Source organism: Anguilla anguilla, chromosome 5 (genome assembly GCF_013347855.1).
Source record: "Anguilla anguilla isolate fAngAng1 chromosome 5, fAngAng1.pri, whole genome shotgun sequence".
NCBI lineage: Eukaryota > Metazoa > Chordata > Actinopteri > Anguilliformes > Anguillidae > Anguilla > Anguilla anguilla.
This window is the reverse complement of record NC_049205.1, coordinates 12331330-12350744: the sequence shown is the minus strand read 5'-3', so window position 1 is coordinate 12350744 and position 19415 is coordinate 12331330. Positions and strand designations below refer to the sequence as shown.

At 47.8% G+C, this 19415-nt stretch overlaps 1 protein-coding gene across 1 annotated transcript in view; it reads left to right on the top strand.

Annotated features, from left to right (window-relative positions):
• Positions 1-19415, top strand: part of ctnna2 (catenin (cadherin-associated protein), alpha 2) — a 357955-nt gene that overhangs the window by 87200 nt on the left and 251340 nt on the right. The window lies entirely within an intron of this gene.

Genomic DNA, 19415 nt, shown 5'->3' with positions numbered 1-19415 from the left:
TGGTGTGGGACATGAAGAACTGCACTTTTTAAAAACAAGTTAGTTCAGGCTCCAGACTTCACATCAAACTTTATTTCAGAGACCTAAACTATATGGGTAGGCAAGTAAAATGTTTAAATGGCTGATAAATGACACAACCACATGACTTTGTTTCCTAAAAGACACTGGTTCTATGAGAAACTACAGCCTGATAAGGTATTTGAATGAACTCACCAGTTATAAATCTAGGGCCATGGATTTGCCGTGTGCTTAGCACATGCTTTTTTGAAGTGCACACTGACTTTTACAGGTGTTTACAGTTTAAATTTAATGTGGCAGTTACTGTAAACTTGAGTATCTAATTATGAAAGGGAACCCATTATAAATCGCACAAGGTTCCAGAAGATTATCAATATCTGCTCTTTCCTCCTTGATTTAAGAACTGTTTACAGTGTGAAATATTCACCAAGTGACTGAAAGACAGTAGAATGCTGAAGTCCAGTTGTCTCAGATAAGACGGGAATATTTTAAGATGAAACCGCTAGCACAGCACTTTTCACAGAGAGGCAAAGAAAAGCACTGTCAATCGGCATGGCTACTGTCGCTCGGAGACGTCTGCTGTAATGGAGAACTGTCACCCGTAACTGCATTGTTCTCTCGTTGTACTCTCAAGTAAAGGCTGCATTCTGCTCCATAGGAGTGAAGTTCTGTCACTAAAACTTGCCCATATCCGTAAACAAACTCTGGGAAAGAGTACTTGTCTAGGATGTCGTGTATCAGGTTGCGGTATGGGCAGAGTTGCAGCCATTTAGCACGGAGCTGTCTACCACTCCAGTGCTACCAGCATTAATCACTGCCTCACTTTGCAATGGTGCGTTGTGGATTATTGCAAGACCATTTTACAAATATATTTGATACATACCGAATTGTAGAAACTGACTTTTAGCACAGGGAGATGCTTCCATCTAGTGGCCATACATTTACAGTGTCTATCTTTTATTTTTTCTAACGGCATCACTTCAAGGGCAGTAGTTTATTCAAGAATAAATTATTACTCTACAGGTTTCAGTTTAAAGGTCCAGGAAACTGAAATCTGTGAATTATTTGCTGATGTGTTGTTTTAATACCTTTTTGAATTCACAAACAAATATCTTTTAATAATTATTGCAAAAAAAAAAAAAAAAACTTATAAAAACCTGTGCTGAAATTGTCTTACTTTCTATTTTACCATTTGTTCACATGTGCATGTGGTTCATTGCCTGATGAAATTATGATACACTTAAAACAACTGGAGCTTGAAAGTTATGACATGAAAATCACTCAGCGTCATTCAGCGGCTTACTGACTAAACACAGTTTGCCATCTAGTGGGCAGTTTGTGAACACGTATACTGCAGGTTTTGTGGGTTGGTCTTGTTAGAGCAGTGGTCTCCAACCCTGGTCCTGGAGAGCTGCAGGGTCTGCTGGTTTTCATAGTGACTCTGCACTTCATGAATCAATTAGATCAGTTGATTACCCAGTTAACTCAACTGACCTGGTGTCTTGGTTCTCAATTGGGTGCTGATTTTAGGCTTCGAGGTGTCCAAATAGAAAGCGATTATATTTATTGAATAATGCCTTGTAAACCTGCTTAGATTACTTTGCGGTGGCTGCATAAAATGTGTTATTAGTATTTATGAGGCACATTGTTCTCACTAAGGGGATATCACAATCTCTTGTAAAGTGTTCTGTGCACTTTATGAAGTGCAACGTTGCGCTACCATTTTATACCTTGAATAAGTGTTTAGAGTAGTGGTTCTCAAACTGTTTTAGATCTGGGGTTCCAGAAAGGGGACCCCAGCTCTAACACATGAAAAGCACCTAATTAAGAGAAATTAACAGCTTGTTAAAATTCTGCGATTGCTGTTGAGGTTGGAATGAAGACCAGCATACACAGGGGTCCCCCATGACCGAGTTTGAGAACCACTGCCCTAGAGTGCCGTGAAAACATATTTGCCCCTGTTCGGATGTCCTCCATTTGTGTTATCTAGTGCCTATACCAGTATCACCCATGTGAAAGCGTGATTGCCCCCTTAGTTCAATCAATCAATTAACCAAATTTAATTGATAATTAGATTCAGCTGATTGAAGGCAGCCAGGCTTGATTGCAGCCACTCCCATTGATTCTACACCTCACTCACATTGAACCTTACCTTCAGAATGATGTAGTCACCACCGAGTTTCTACAAGCATGATCAAAGGAAATTCCAGAAAAGATTCAAAAAAGATGAGAAAAAAGTTGTTGAAAAATATCAGTCTGGAACGGGTTACAAAGCCATTTCTAAGGCTCTGGGACTCCACTGAACCACAGTGAGTGCCATTATCTCTGAATGGAGAACTCTTGGAACAGTGAACCATCCAAGGGGTGGCCGACCTGCAAACATTTCTCGCAAGGGTGCGGCAACTCATCCAAGGAAGTCGCAAAAGATCCCAGAAAGAACATCCAAAGAACTGCAGGCCTCTCTAGCCTCAGCTAAGGTCAGTGTTCATGACTCCACAATAAGGAAGGGACTGAAAGACTGACATAAAATTATTGTTAGTATATTTGGTTGGTTGTAGTTATTGCTGCTAAAGGTGGTGCAACCAGTTCTTAAGTTTAAGGGGGCAAGTCATGTTTTGCATGGGTGGTTTGAGTGTTTGTTCAGGGTGTCCATTATTGCATTTTGTCTAAAGATCTGAAACCATTCAGTGTGACAAAGAGAAGAAATCAGGAAGGTGGCAAATACTGTACATATATAAATGATAGAAGATACTCTGTGTGATATTTAACTAGACGTATGCAATCATACTATGGCTGAAGAATATTAGAAGTAGTCTGGTGACCTGGTCTTAATGGTAGGACACTAACTTATGCTGAATTAATAGGGTTTACTGTTTTCAAGGGTAATGCATCCTCCACAACTCTCTTGTTCCTCTTGTATGCCTTCTCAACAGGTGTAAACTAGCACAAGCAATGTACAATGTATTTAACGTCGCAGAAGCCTTGAGCTGGGAAAGAGATATGCCCGTGTCAGTGCTAAGCCATTTGCAGCAGTGCGCCGGCTACTCGTGATAATTAAACTGGGGAAGTTAAAGGGTAAAATCGATCACATGGGATAAAGAGAACACTGGCGGTCTGCAGTCTGTCACCGGTCCAGCCCGTAAAGTATGTGCTACAGAGCGAAGCTCTGCCTTTCCTGTTCGCAAGAACCGCGAAAACCGTCCCGTTGTGTAATTTTAGAATCGATTTTCGCCGTACGAGCCACTTTTGTAAACCGCCACGTATCGGGTGAGGGGCTTTGATCGGAGCTGCTCGGCGCCTGCTGTGAGTTGCCGAGTCGTATCACGAGTGGCCTTTCTCAGAACACGATAGCTCTTAAACGCAGCCTGGAAGACCTTTGAACGTTTGTATTAGCTTTTCTCCGAGCCGTCCAATCTCTGATTTCATCTGGACTCGGTTCATAAAGGGAGGGAGACGGTTACTTCTCCGCACTTGAGGTTGATGCGCTGCGCGCGGTGTCTCGAGATGAATGCCACTCGGTCTCCGAGGTGCTCTGATCCCTCGTAGCCTCTGTCTGAGGAGGAAATTTGGAGTTGCTGCGGTTTGTATTGTTTGCCGAATAAAACGCCTGCGAAGCACAGAGATCTGATAGCGCGGTAAAGCGAACCCACGTACACCGCTGGCGCTGTCAGAGTTACCGCAGAGGGCTCGGGAGACCTCTGTTTTTCAGCTAGCCCACCCTCTGTAGCTCTTATCTTCAGATTGCGCATCGAACCGGCGCAGACGAAAGAAAGTAAAAAAAAAAAAAAAGTCAGGACACTCGGAGCTCGAGGTCATCCCTCAAAAATGTCAGCAAAGGGCCCAGAAAATCCTTTTATGAGGGGTTGGATAACCCTTTCGTAAAAGCCTGCTTGCAGGCGTGACTCTGTTTAATGATGAAACAGTGGCTCTCCGGATATCGAGTTGTTAAAAAATGACACGGCCGACCTGATGTGAGTCAGCGCTTCTCCTGGAAATATCACCGGCGTTCAGGGCAGGTTCATCCGTTTATGCCTGTGTTGCAGTGCAAGGAGGGCCGTGTTTTATTGTATGTAATTTAGTATGTTTTTTTTAACTGGATTTTATGCCATCTTCAGCTCTCGAAGATTTAATTAGCTTCTTCACTTACATGATCTACATTTCTTGAACGGGTGCCAAGGCTTCAGACTATATGCTCTTGTCATATGTAAATGACCGCTTTTTCGCGGTTGTCTGTGTGGGCTACAGCTAATTATCTAATTGAGCTGGGGCAATCGGTGTAAATAAAAACCGAGATGCACACCAGCTTTCCAGAATCGCATCTGCTCACTCCTGGTGAAGTGGTTAGGGAACCCTTCTAATCAGAAAGCTGATGTCTCCACTAATGATCTTTGAGTAAATTTAGAAACATTTGAAATTACTGTACCCATACGTGGATAGTGGCATAATATTACAAATGCGTAATTCATCCTGGAGAACATGACTGCCTGGCAAGTCTTTTAGTGTGCAGTTAAATTAGCTGTTACTGTCACAGTAACTATGGAAGCAGTCAGTGCCAACTTGGGATGTCAGAGTGATGTCAGAGCACCAAATGTCATCCCTAAGCACACTGCTGTGTAGTTGTTAGTAGCAGCGGAATAGAAAAGTAGTTATGGGAAAAGGACGGTCCGGGCAGGGGGAATATACATAGCCGGGTTGCTCTTACTGAAAGTGATTCAACATGAGAGATGAGTGCGACGGCCTTCAGGAATATCTGCAGAACCCCAGCTGCCCGGGGACGGCACCAGAAATGCGCCGTGCCGGAGAAGCTCTGTCTCTCGCCGAGCGTTCGCAGAGCGCCCCCCGCAGCGATGGATCAGTCTGCCACAGCTGCACGTGTCAGCAGCGTTTGATCCAAGACGTGCCTCTCCGCCAGATACAGCTGCTCATTAATTATTACGCCAAATTACCATCCCCGATTAGTGCTATCCACTTCTGCTTTAGTTTAGCTCCCGTAAAAAAGCGTGGCAAATACTTCCGCTCCCCTGCGATGGGGGAACTATGTATAAAAATGGGTAATTCCTACACGGATCACCTGATGTGGATATAAATACCCGCAAATTAAAGCTGACAGTCTGCACTGTAATGGCATATCCGTTGCTTGATTTCAAATCCAATGTGCTGGAGTACAGAGCCAAAACAACAACAACAAAAAAATGTGTCCCTGTCCAAATACGTCCGGACCGCGCTGTAGTTTTACTGCGAGTGGTGTTTTTAGTACATTCACCTGATCAAAATGTGCAGCACAGCTGCAGGACGGTTTAAAAGCTTGGGGTAGACAGCCAAGCCCCTGAAAAAAAGGCTGGACCGGTGTTTTATGAAGGTAACTCAAGGTGAAAGTAGGTTAAGGGTACACTTGTGGTCTGTGAATGGGTATAATAAACAGTTACTGTCCTCATGGTAGTTCCGTTGCGCACGGTGCTGTGATCAGTGTATAAGAAAGTGAAAAATGTATTGTCCTGAAAATGTAAAAGATTGTCTGTACACCCTTGTGTTCTGTGCATTATAAATGAGCCATATATCCAGCAAGTGTACATATATTGATGAATAGACCTTGAAGTTTGTTTTAGTCAAACTTTATTCATGAGGTAAATGCAGGTGTGCTATATTTCTTTTGAAGTAGGTTCAGGATATTCATTCATAGACTGTTGATATATGACTGACTTTTTAGAAAGGGTGCACTGGTCATCCATAATGGTTGGCCACAAGGGGGAAAAAAAACCTCATCCTAAACTGTTCATAGGCTCGATTGCTTTGAAACGCTACGACACACAGAAACGTACTTCTATTTTCTGAGATCCAAACCCTCGCAGGAGTGACCTCTGGTGGTCTCAGTTATACACTGCAAGCAAAAACACCACTCCAGCCGCAGCCGAACCTGCAAATTGAGTTCCAGATCAGTTGTTACGAGTCTTGTTGACCTTGTATACCCTCTGATTAATTATACGTCTGTCTGCATAAACAAATTCATGTCAGATGTGGAAGAGCGAGGTGGTTTGAGTGCAGAGTCGAGCAATTAAATCAGGCCAGTTAGCTGCTCTCTGGCGGGACCTCGCTGTCTTCTCCTGCGCGGTTCGCGCTGAATTCCCGCGGCACGGCTAGCCGAGCCCGCGCCAAGGTGCGCGGAATGATAACGAAGGGGGCTCTCCTGCATCCTAATGCGGCCCGGAACCCGGCTCTCCATAATGGATCGGCGCGGAAGGCTGTCTCCGCAGCGGTCGATGCGCGGAGCAGGCGCTCGCCTGCGTGCCCCCCCCCCCCCCCCCCCCCCCACCCCACCCCGCTCTTACCGCAGCTCCGGAATTCACCGGGGACAGACCGAGAAAGAGAGGACGGCAAAGAGACAGCCCGGGCTAATCCTCGGGCCGAAAGTCTCGAGTCAATCACCGAACGGCCATTGTGTAAAAGCAACGGGGGGGGGGGGGCACTTTGTGTGGAGGGAGCCGCGGCTGGGATTCTGCGTTAAGGCTTTTCTCTTTAAAAGCCCTCGCGGCACACTGTAGGTGTTGAAGCAACGGGTGCCAAGTCTTCATTTGTGGCTTCTCAATGGAGGCTGCCGTTGATGCGTTTTACGGGGGTGAGATGACTTGTCATATCTGGCGCTTTTATTTCTAAAAGTAAAGAAAAAGGCTTTTGATTGGCTATTTTTTTTGTCAGGTCCGTGTGAAAGGCATCTGTTTAGCCGCTTTAATGCGTTGTGCATGAAGGTGTGTTCACACTTTGTCACAGAATTTATGTTTTGCAACATTTTTTTCTTCCTCCATCACGCCCATACATTACAGGGTGTTAAAATCAAGGTGCAAAAATGTACAGCTGTCCAAGACTTGTGGGGGGAATGTGATATTTATCTTTTTATACCTTGTGAAGTTATAATGTATACTTTTACAACATGGCACTTTGCTTTTAATGCTCAAGCTGTTTTAGCATTAACAGAAACTGAAAGTGCAGAATTCAGAAGTTCACAAAGCACTGTGACTACAAACTGAAAGAGTTGTCTATTCACTTTTAAAAAAACACGTCTGACCTGTAAATGTAATGTAACATACATAAATATATTCACTATTCATGCTAGCATAGAAAATGGTATAAGTATCCTGATAATTGAAATTAATTCAGTATTTTGTGTTTGCCATGTACAAATTAGCTTTCACAACTGTAATGCATTTGAGTGGCCGTTGCATATGAAGTACATCATCCTCTTGTTCAGAGACATAGCTTGGGCACAGATGGTAAAGAAATTTGGTCACTTTAATTCTGGAAAAACTCGGCATGCCCTGCTAATGAGAGTAGTGGTTAATTTGCGCCATAGGCTCCAGGTTGCATGGTAGTGGTCCCCAAAGTGTGGATTGGGGTTTAAGTGGGTCTTGAGATGTGAAAGCAATTAACTCATCATATATAATTCACTTTCTATCGACGTTGACACAGATAAAATTAAAATTTAGACCCATTTTGTGCATTGCACACCTGCAGTGTATATATCTGCAGGTCGAAGTAGCACATTACACCACTAGGGGGCCGGAGCTGAGAATGAGCACGCCTTCAGGATCTTTAGAATGGAGAAGATGGATGACCCAACGGTGAATGAGTGGCGGGTAGGAACAGCCTCGCAGGGAGAGACGAGAGAGACGAGAGCCACAAGGCGGCGCGGATAAGAGCGCGGCGGGCTTTTCCGCGGATAATCCCCAACATTAGAGGCGGGGGCTTATTCCAGGAGAGAACAATCCAGTGACACGCCACGGCGACCAGACAAGAGCGCCGCGCCCCTTAAGCATCGCGTCCGCCAAATACCGCTGTTCACTCGCAAAAAAAATATATATATAAATAAGAAAATGGGGGCAGGCTCAGTGCAGCGGGGGCCCTGCTGATTTTGACGACGCGAGAACTCGCGGGGGAGCCGTCGGGGGCCGGGAGCGCGGGTACGAATGCGCCGCTCCCCGCCTCGTCCCGATTCGAGAAGCCCGCTTACGCGGTAATCTTCGAAGGCGCGGGCCCGGCCTGCTCGCATGGAGCCGAGGAGCTCTGAGGGGCTTTACGGCTTCAGTGGGAATAAGAGGAAGAATATGAAGGAAAATAGGCTACTGTAACCCCAGTGCCCCGTGTGGAATTGTGCGCGCGGCTTTAGCGGGACGCTAACATTAACTTTAGCCTGAGCGGCTGTGATTAAGTTGCAGTAAGGTGGACTCGCTTTGGCGGGAGTCCGTGTCTCTGGTGGCTTCTCATCTCCTCGGTGGACGCCTTCGGTTACGAGCCGCTGCGCCGTGCTCTGAGCCGCCAGGAGAAGCTCTCGGCCCGGCCACGCCTTCAGCTTGTGGGCTCTCGGTGGACACTTCGGCCATTACGGCTCCTCAGCGGGACCCCTGTCTCCCATTACGCTTTCGCTGCCGGGCTGGCTGCTGACACTGGGCTTGTTTATCTGTCTTGGTAGCAGCAGCCTGTTTCCCATAAATCACTGGACCTCAATGCTGGTCCTGGAGAGCCGTGCAGTCCACTGGCTTTTGTTTTTGCCTTAAGATTAGCAACCGTTTCAGACCCAAGAAATCAGGTGACCTGAGTTAGCCGTGTAATCAACTGCTTTAGCTGATAAATTGCTCTGCTACTCAAGTGCTGAGTAACAGAAAAGGCCAAGAGACCCTGTGGTTCTCCAGGACCTAGACCGAGGACCAGGGCTATAAATAAAGACAGTGTGTTCTATTTTAGTTCTTTTTATGGAGAGAGCAAGGCTGTTTACATATTGTAAAGATGAAGGCCAGGCTTGTTCTCTGAACTCGTTCTTAGGCTACACGGCTTCAGCTTTAAACCCATTCAGATGGTTATAATCCAGGTCTATTTTAAACATGTTATTTAATATTTAAAACTTAACGTCTTAACTGTCTTAAGGCTCTGATCAAAGCAAAATCACCTATTGTTTTTTTTCCACGTTCAAGTCCTCCTTGTGAGTCAGGTGAACCTACTAAGGTTAAGTGTGCTTGTGAGTGTACATATGAGTGTGCTTTTCTCGTCACAGAGTATAGTGATGGGTAGGAGAGAGCAGGGAGCACCTTGACATGTGGAGCTGAAAAGGACATAGACTCAGGTCTTCATAAAACCTCTGCCACAGGTACCGTGCTTCGTGAGAAGCGAGCTGCTCGCGGCTGCTTCGAAACGGCAGTTTGTCAGGGGTTCCGGCGGGAGAGCTGTGTGTGACTTTTCACGCGTGTAACACACGAGGTGGGAACCCAAAGGATAAGTGGCATCGCGCTCTCTGACGGGGCTCTTGTAATCCTATACTCGAGAGAGGAGAATTCCTGTGGTACTCAGTGTTACGTAGGAATCCGTGAGGGACAAACGTAGCCAAGGTCTGCAAACAAATGGCTTTGTGCTGTTGCTGTATGGTGTCTTTTGTCAGTGGTCTGTGTTTTCTTGGTCGTGACAGCTGAAGTCCTTCCGGGAACAGGGATGGAAACACCATGCAGTACAATTTGAAATGAAGGATCCAAATTTCATAACAAAATTGTTGAAAAAAAAGTGTTCTGTTATAATATTTGGCTCCTTCATTTTACATTGTGAATTAGATTTGAGGAATTATGCTTTCCGGAGTCTGGTTAGCGTGCTGAAGTCAGAATTGGAAATCTGAGTTTCTCAGGAGGGTGTTAAATTCCAGACGACACAGTGACGTGTGCCAACACAATCTGACACGTCTTCAGAAGCGTGTCGTTTCGTGTCTCAGTAAAAACAACGTGAGAAGTCTTATTAGACTGAGTGAAACCTGCATTCCTTCACACTGCTACTGTTTCAGGTATTCTGCTTCAGTGAGGGTTGGGCTGGAAGGAGAAGAAAAAAGGATCTACCTGATTGTATCAATCGTGGTGTATTTGCCTTTATAATTGCATGTATAATCTGTAGGACTCCCCCGCCCCCTCGATATGAGTTCAAAAATGATGTCCAGAGGAAGATTAATTTTAGCTGGAGATATTACATTCAGTCACACCCCTTGGTTGTGTTGGGATTGGCTGGGGGGTCTTCCAGCCCAAAACCACCCCCCCCCCCCCCCCATGCCCTGTGGCAACTCAGCCGACCAGGCTGTTCGTGCGGGGCTGAACCAGGCTGACCCTGGCCAAACCGAAACTGCACGGGGAACCTGAGGTAATGGCGCATGCAAAGCGAGGAGGAGGGCTTATCGAGAATTACCATGGAAACGGAAGTCTGCCGTGAGTGAGAGGCTGGCTAATGGTTTGCTAATAAATGGGGGGAAAAGTGATTTCAAGGCAACGTGTTTGAATTGCTAAAGCGGTATGAGGAGGCTGAAAAAAATTCAGAAATAGCAAGCTGTTCTTAAAATGTTAAAATGCAGTGCCTGAAATTGGTCTGGTCTTTATTTCCGTAGAGACTCTGCATATCTCTGGGATAAATATTACATTTTGTGTGCGGAAATTGACTGTGTCTTATCTTTTCTCGCTGAACTCAGTCCCCCTGGTGTTTTGGGAAGTTTTTGTTGATTCTGGAAAGTTCTTTTGACTGACTCAGGGCTCAGATCTGCCCTGCAGGTAACCTTGACTCTGCGGAGAAGGGGAAAGGAGAACCCCCGAGGCGGTGTTTGGGTCAGAGGAGAACTGAGAGCGGTGGGTGTTACCTTAGAACAAGGACAGAGATTTCAGCTTTGGGGCAAGCCATTTTCTTTAGGATTTGTTTGGAAGGGGGCACTAACAGTACCATCCAATACAACGTGATAATATTGGGGGGCACGGGGCAATTATCCCTGCCCCCCCCCCCCCCCCCCCCCCGTCCCCTCTGGGATCTACATCCATGCCTCAGTATGATGAGTAAGATAACTCTACACACTTTCAGCAGCTGATATAGAGCTAGCCTTATTAGCAAAACTTAAACAGAATTCATCTGAAAAGGTGATAGTTTATTGGTGGAGTGCCCAGCTGAGCTGCTCCAAAATGGCCGACTGTTCCTGGCAGCGCTGCAGGGACTAGGACTGTTGGAGCAGATAAACTGCACACCTGAAAGCGATGTCAGTAGTGTGCTCCGTAGGGCTGTTTGCCCTTCTCTGGTCCCATTGAATACTAAGGACAGGGCCGGCCGCCCATTGTACATACCTCAGGGGAGGGACATCTTAACTCACGGTCACCATGGGACTGTTGCTGTAACTGCACGTGCAGAGGCAGAATGTTCTTTCCGCTCTCTGCTCCATTAGTTGATCGAAGGGGAGTGAGGAAAGATGCACAGAGGTTTTTATGGTAATTACATTCGCTTCAGCATTATTGCTTTAAAGTCCCCCAATACCCTTTCAGCGACAAATTAGATTCGGCCACCCCCCCTTTGAGGCGGGGCACGGCTTTGCTTTCCGGAATTTTGGATAACATCTATTAATATGTCAGAATCGGGTTTCCAGATTGTCTTTTGCATGTCACATTCTGCCGCGCCTCCCTGCAAACCCTGCTGTTCAGAAGCACGTCTGCTCAAATCTTCCATTAGCCACTGTACCCGGGCCGCAGAGCAAACCGGAATGTGGTGCAGTGCTGGGAAGGTACCAGCGGGGGGCACTGTTGCATCAGTGACACGAATGCTTTTTTAAATTTTTTATTCAACTTTCCCTTTTCACACTTTTTTCGAAGTCTTCCACAGAAACAAAGCGTTTGTACGCAGGCTGGCCTTAAACTGTGCTTAAAGCTTGCCCCCAGATTGCCATTGATAAGCATCTGTTGTTGTTAAGATGGTTTTTTTCTCCTTTTTTGTCGGTCTCTGTGACCGTTTTAAATGATTAAGATGACAGAGCAGCCGGACCGACGCGATGGCGGAATCCGGACGCGCGCTGCGTTCCAGGAGCGAGAGGAAGCGCGTCTTTCTCGGCCCTCCTTAAACGAGCGCCCGGCTCGTGCCGTCCGTCTGGCCTTCCGCCATCTTCCGGAAGCCTGCCCGCCACGCCTTCGCTCACCTGTGCGTCACCCGTGGCGTCGGAGTCGCTCTGCACGCGAGAACCTTCCCCCCCCCGCCATCCGCCATCGCTCGCTCACGCGCCGCCGAGCATTTGCCGGTGCGTCCGCCCGCTCCTCCTCGTCGCCGCCGGAGATTACATCGCGGGGGGAAAAAAACCGCGGCATTGTGGGAAAACGCTCACCCACACTCCGTTGCTCTCCCGGTGCTTTCGCACGCGCCGGCCGCCCGTACGAGACGCGGCGGCGAAGGACGCCCTCGCTGGCCGTTTTTTGGCGTCTTCCCTCCTCTTCCCGAGGCTAACCCCCGGGGAATCAGCCGGCTCGCTGAAGGCGAATGCAGTCATTTCAAGCTGAAGTTGAATTCCCGAAGGCGCGGGCTGGTGTACACAGGCTTGCACAAACAAGGCTTCGCTTCCCCAATAGAACAGCTGGAAAGCTTCTTTCGGCCCGGATGTCGGTGGTGAATTTTTCACGCTTTTTTTAAGGCAAGCGGTCGTATCGCTGGCCCTGCGGGGCGGTAGAAAGTCGGGTAAACTAAAACTGCGTGAGCGAGCGCTCGGCCTGCGTACGCGTGAGCGTGGCTGCGTATACAGGTTAGCGCGCGCATAGGACGCGTTTCTGCGCGTGTGATACCGCGTGCTCGCTCGCTCGCTCGCGGGGGTGAACGAGGGCAGCGGCGCGCCCGTGTGCGTCTCCTTGCGCGGCTGTCAGTCAAAAAATAAAAAAATAAAATAAAAAAAACCGTTCTGTCAGTCTTTCGGAGTGGAGCTGGCAGAAGCATGTATGGAAATCAGATGCAAAATCCTTTTTTTTTCGAGGGCTGTCAGTTCACAAGGACACATCGAAGCGAGGCCCTGTGTCACCGGTCTTGACGTGTAACCGACAGCTGGCGCGTCCGACGGAAACGAAACGGAAAAGCGAAATACTGCATTAATCCCCGGGATACAGTCATCTGTCAAATTACCAGTAATACCTACGTGCGGATCATAATGGCTTGTCAGATAAATGATGATTGCTTTATATGAATTTGCAGATAAAGGCTAAGGGCGTTCCTGGTGTGCATTATCGCAGTGCAACCTCCCATCCTGATGTTCCAGCCCGCCTCCGCGATTGATGTGTTGTCGTCGTTTTCGCGCGCAGATGCTGCGGGGCCGTCCGCGTTTATTAAAAAATACGCGGTGTCGGATGAGGTGCCGGGGACGCGACGAAGGCCGTCGCGCGCTCTGGCCCCGCCCTCTCCGCGGGCGAAGCGGACGCGCGGCTCGCCGGAGTCCTAAAAACAGGAAACGAACGAGCGGGGGAGAAGTCGGGCCTGCACAGACGGCGAACACACACGCTTGGCGGAAAGGACGTACGGGCTGTTCTCAGACCCCTGGGATGGGCGGAGCCTTGGGGCGGTGGGCCTGTGGAGCGTTTGAGTAGGAGGGTTGAGATGTGAAGTGTGAACTCCTTAAAGCACACATTACACTGTCACAAGCACAGCATGATGCCAGTCTCATATACTACCAAGACAGGAAAAGCATACAGAACACACGTCCCAGTTTCTGCATAGGCGCTGGAGGTATAGGGGAATTCAAATGTAAAAAGGAAGGATAATCCCACACACTACTCTTCATTGCTCCTGTTCATTGAACTGCATTACGTTTTGAAACGTCGTGTATATGTAGTTCAAAAAATGGAAGCAATGAGGAGTAGTTTGTGGGGTTTTCCTTGTTTTTACATGATAACCAGCCTGTCCATAACCAGCCATAACAGCATATTCCAGCGTGTTACCTTCGTCGTTGCGCTGTCCAAATATACATGGTACCCATTTTATAAAGGTTATCCTGAAATGTATCCTCGGTACATGCGTGTAATAACATTTGCTGCAAGCTGTAATTAGCTGTAATAACTGGTTATAACGTGTTATGACATGCTTAGGGAAGCATTGTGTAGGCCCTATGATGTACAGTTGCAGTAAAGTGTTCCCGGGACCCTCACAGTTGAGGCCAGCGAGTCTCAGCTGGGTGAAGGTCGTGATCTGAACACAGGGTTGTAATCTGAACACAGGGTTTTAACACGGTGGAAGGCACTTTTGTTCTGAGAGGTCAGTGTGTGTGCTGGCTTTTGTTTTCCCCAATTACCCTGGCTTGACTCGCTAGTTGCGGTAGCTGCATAAACCAGTTGAGGTTTTCTCACCGTCCACACAAACACACTTCACGTAGGGAAACCAGAACAGTCTTCAGCTGTCATTCACGGCCTCACCAAGAAAGGTAATTAAAATGTCATGTCATGCGAGTGATTGATTTAAAGGATTGATTTAACGACCAAGGGCAGAAGTAGCCATGACACGCAAAAACGTCCCTCCAGGACCCCCAGACGGACATCTGCAGGTATTGCACGTACAGTGTGCACGTAGCCAACTAGCCACGGGCGTCGCCGATTGGAAAAGGTAATAGATACCGCGTTTAAGCGTGTACGTAAGAGGGGAGAGGGGAGTAGCCTTTCGCAGATATCGGCGTTCGTTTGTTCTGCTCCGCTGGCGCTGAATGGCCATCGTAATCCGCTTTGTCCGAATGCAAACGCGGGATTGGTGCGCGCGGTCCGCGCATGCTGTGCCTCCCCTCCACGCGTCCGCTTTAGATCCTCCGCACTAAGAATATCGCACTCCTCAGATGTTCTCTGGATAAGTGCTTAATCTAAATGTAAATGTTAGCGGGGAAGGGGGGGGGGGGGGGGGAAGCTAGATTTCGGAATTTAAATCGTATCCATGATGTTGGCGTGCCGTCGCACGTGGAGTGCGGACGTCCGTCGAGGCGCTAGTGGCGGAATTCTTCTTCTTAAAAAAAAAAAAAAAAAAGCGTCTCCGCGGTGACCTCGCCGCCCCGCTCCACCCGGGTGACTCCTGCGATCGATGCGACTCGATGGCGGGGTCGGCTCCCGCGGTCGAAAGCGCTAAAAGAAGAGGAGGGAAGGAGAAGTGAGACGAAGAAAATAAATAAATAAAACCGCGCCGCCGGACGGATCCGATCCCGCGCCAAACCGTACGGACGGCTCTGCGTCTGGAGAGGCCCCCGATAGGGCCGTCTGCCCACGGCGGTGCTGACTGGCGCCACGGCCGGCTCGATAAACCCGCCCCCCCCGCCCCCCTTCAGTCATTTTCACCTCCAGTGAAGCGCTGGGGCGCCGCGGACCCGCCTCTTAATTACGTTCCCGATATCGGAGACGGCGGCGGGGGCTAAACACCTCGCTCTCTCCAGACAAATGCACTTGTCACGGAAATATAAGGAGGAGAGAGAATGAATAATGAAAGATGACCAGGGGAAAAAAACGCGTTTGAAAACAGAGACGAGAAAAAAAACGACGACAAAAAAACGATTCTTCTCGGTGTCTGTCGGCGTTTGGCGACACCTGAGAAAGTGTTTCTCAGTCTTGGGCTAATACGGGGCGAGATGAGGCTAATTAAGATGTGACGGAACGACCGGGCCTCTGTCTCCAGTCCTGATGGAGGCTGTAATTGTTCCGGCTCTGGAAGGCTGCCATTTTAAAAAGGCTGAAAAAAAAATTCTGTCGGTTTTGCCTCTCTTCTTCCAGAAGCAAATTGCTCTTCTTTTCTTTCCAGTAGGGCTTCATTTGTGTTGCGTTGTTGCAACACCGGGATTTACATGAGCACCCAACTGCTGTTTTTATTTACCGTCTACCTCCACCACCCCATACACGCTACGCAATTTTCCAATAAATATGTAATAAAGTGCCGGGGCATCTTTCACACGGGAGGCATAACGGCACCAGGAGAGTCGTTTTAAAGCAAGGAGCCTACGGTGCAACATGTCTCTCAGGCGCTATGGTTCTTGATTTGTTATGAACCGGTTTTTGAGGTCAATAGAAATGGAAGAAACACATTAGACTGATTGGCCGGGTAAATTTGCTAAGAACGTCAGTAAAAATCACTGTTATTGGTTTACATGGAAGTAAAATTAATGTAGGGCAGTAACAATTATTGAGTAAAATAAATCATTACCACTTCTGGGACTCCTGGTGATAGAACTGTGCAAGATGTACTTTTGTTTTAGTGCTTTGCTTTTTTTTTTTTTTTGTAGACTGTATTTTTTAATCCTGACCGATCCTGGCCAGCATTTCAGCGTTCATACAAAAAAGGGGAAATAATAGTAATTCAGAGAGTGAAGCATGAAAACGTCTTTAAAAAAAAATAAAAAATAATAATGTAAATGTGAAAATTGCTATCGACCAGACTGATGGGAAATTTTACACATCTGCCCGTTATAAATGAAGCTCACACTTTCAAATTGCTGTTTGATCCACAAAATAAAATCTATAATGGTTCCCTCGTGACATTTTCATATGTATACTAATTATAATCCAAGAAATTAAGAAGAAATTGCGGTGAGCTTTCACTTTTCTGAATTTTTTTTTTACATTGATCAGAGCTAGTGATACAAAACAGAAAAAATACAAATAATACATCATATAAATAGGCTAATCCATACAAAGTGCAATTATTTTGGTGTTCTTTTACGATGATGATATGGAATTGACATTTATTTTTGGTGAAAAAGGGTAGCGTTGGCTATCGTCTTCACCCACATAATCGTATGCACTTGCGCAAGACAGACAAACGGAACAGATCCACGCAGATTGCAGTGACGTCATGGTTTTGGTCCTGGCCTTCTGGCCTTATTTTAAAACACGTTTTGCCTCGTGCGTGGATGCTGTATCCCATAATTCCATTCTTCTGGGACAATCAGGAACTAGCGGCGCAGCCGTCGCTCTCGTCCGTTGCCCTGACCGGCAGGTCCGTGGCCCGCCCTCCGCAGAGTAAACACGCGTGCCGCTGACCTGTGGCAAATCGCTCGGCGGATTGGCGGTTGCGGAGAGAGCGGCTCGAAAGGCGGCTCCGGGGGAAAGTGCTTTTGGGACAGGACGCCTCCGCCGGCGATGCCATGACTACTGGCGAGACGAGGAAAGAGGGCAGCGAGAAAAGAACCTGGCTATTTTTTTCCCCACCTCCCTCTTTCTCTCTCCATGCCTTTTAATCAATGAGTCCTTTCCTTTTGAAGTGTCCAGCTTGACGTTCGGCTTAGGCTGGCCTTGGAGGACTTTGCACACCCATTTTAGGTGCTTTTGTGGGAAATCTGTGGGAAGCAGCTTGCATTATGAAGCTGGTGAGATGGTTTGCTCCTTGATGGCTCTCACTCCAAGAATAAATCGCACAGAAAATAAACAGCGCTAATAACACTGTCCTTGTCATTTCACAAACCTCAAAGGAATAAAACATTTAGAAATCCAGAAGCCTCTCGGTGACTATGTTATGTTAGAAAACGTTTCCCATCAGCAAGAGCGTCTGAGGGTGGCCTGCTGACCCTCTGCTTGAAGCTGTCTGTCTGAGGCTCGAGGTCGTTCATCTCGCATTCCACAGGGGAGGGATTCACCCACGTACCTGCAAACCTTAACCTCCCATCCCCTTCCCCCAAAACCTACTCACTTATTTAGCACGACCTTCAACCAAAGCTAGTTCTCAAACTTTCCAAGGCTCATTAAACAGCCGGGTTTGTATCGGAGCCGTAAAATGTGAACACGGGAAACGAACGCTCGACTCGGCGCCGTTTAAAGTTTATTTCTCGGTTGTCGGCTGCTCGTGCCTGGGGGGGGGGGGGGGTTGCAGTTGTAACGCGCGGTGGCAGGCGTCAAAGATGCTTCGACCAGCCGCCGTAGCGAAAACGCCGGGAGGCCTTTGGTCAATGAGCGATGCTTCGAAATCTGTGCGAAACGAAAAGGGCGGACGCCCCGCCCCTTCCCCGGCGCTGCCGTGTGGCGTGCGTGAGGAATGCACCACAGAAGGCATGAAAGCTGACCGCGCTGCTCTTCTCTTATTTTACATGCTAGCGCTGAAGGCTATGCCGATTTCAGCATGGCTTCGTTCGCAGCGTACGGGCTGCGCTTCAGTGTCGTCGCCGCGGCGGTCCCTCGTCATCGCGGCGTGGCCGTCTGGGAAGACCTGCGCTCGTGACCAAGGAGCTGCAGGTTCGAGTTCAGCCTGCTATAGTAATCTCGCTCGGTTCAGTAGGCCTATTTACAGTACAGCGGCGTATACTTGGGTAATATGTGCCGTTATAGCTGCATAAATCTGCCTTGAGAAGGCTGTGAACTGAGCAAATAAAACGGAACATATACAGCAGCATTTGCTAAGTGGTGGTGGAATTCAGCCCCCCCCCCCCCCCCCCCCCCCCCATGTTTTGCAGTAGCAGCGAGTAGCTTATGAACTCCGTGTTCTCCTGCACCAGGCCCTCCAGCAGACCCTGTTGTCCTCAGATACCTGCCCAGCGACGACCGGCCCACGTCCGCGCCGCCTCGTTAGAGTGTGAAAGCTGTCGGAGTTAACCGCAGAGGTTTGGTCAGCTTACCACAGCTGCCAACTTTCTTTCCGAAAGGGATGCAATTATCTCCTCAGTAATTGCCTTTAACAGGCTCTGACATCACAAACACAGGTCGCGAAATGTTCCGAGTTGACTCCCGTCCGTTGCTTTCACCTCTTGGAAAGCCCCGGTGCCTTTTAAAAACCCCCGTCTTATATTTTTCTTTTTCCCTTTTCTTTTATGCAATTTGAGGAGAACGTTAATAAGAGTTCGAAAATGAACCCGAGGGAGGATGTTCAAGCGGATGCGACAGACACACACAAAATGGCCTGATTTATCACAATGCGCCCAAACAAATATGTTCCCCGCGTCTTTATTTTCTTGCCGAACGATCCCAGTGGCCATTCCGAAGTCGCTTTACACGTTATTGTAAATTTTTTTTTTGTTTTTTTTTACCTTTTTTTCCCCCAGTTTGAAATTTTTAAAAAGTTTAAAAGTGGCACTTTGTTGTGCGTGGGGGAAAAAAAAAAAAAAAAAACCCTGCTAGGGCTGCTTCCCTTTTGTGTGTGCGATAAAGGGACCTGGCATCCATTGTGTTTAGCATCAGATGTGAGGAGAACCCATCCTGTGGGACCATGAGTCTGATGTTTGCAGAAGCAGGCAAAGATCGCGCTCTTATCAGGGGGATGGAAAGTATTATCGTAGCGGGGACGCTTTGAAAAGGCCCAACGTGGAAGGAGACCTTTATTCATATTCAAATTTCGAGATGGCCTCACGACCAGGGTTTTCAATTATGAAGCCCGTACTACGTTATGTATGTATAATGTGCCTGTATGTGTGTGTTTGTGTGTGTGGGTGCATCACGTGATACAGACTTTCTCTTTGCTTTTGTCAGAATCGCCTGCGCCGCAGTGCCTGTCACTTAGTATTAGTAACGTGTTTGTTTCCTGTGAAAAGTGGCAGTTATCGCATGGCGCACGCTTTGGGTAGTTTATGCGCATATTAATCACGCAAACAATGCATCACTGTCTTTCCATTTCCCCCCATTGTCTACGCGTAGCGGCGAGGCTATGGATAGGAGCTCGGA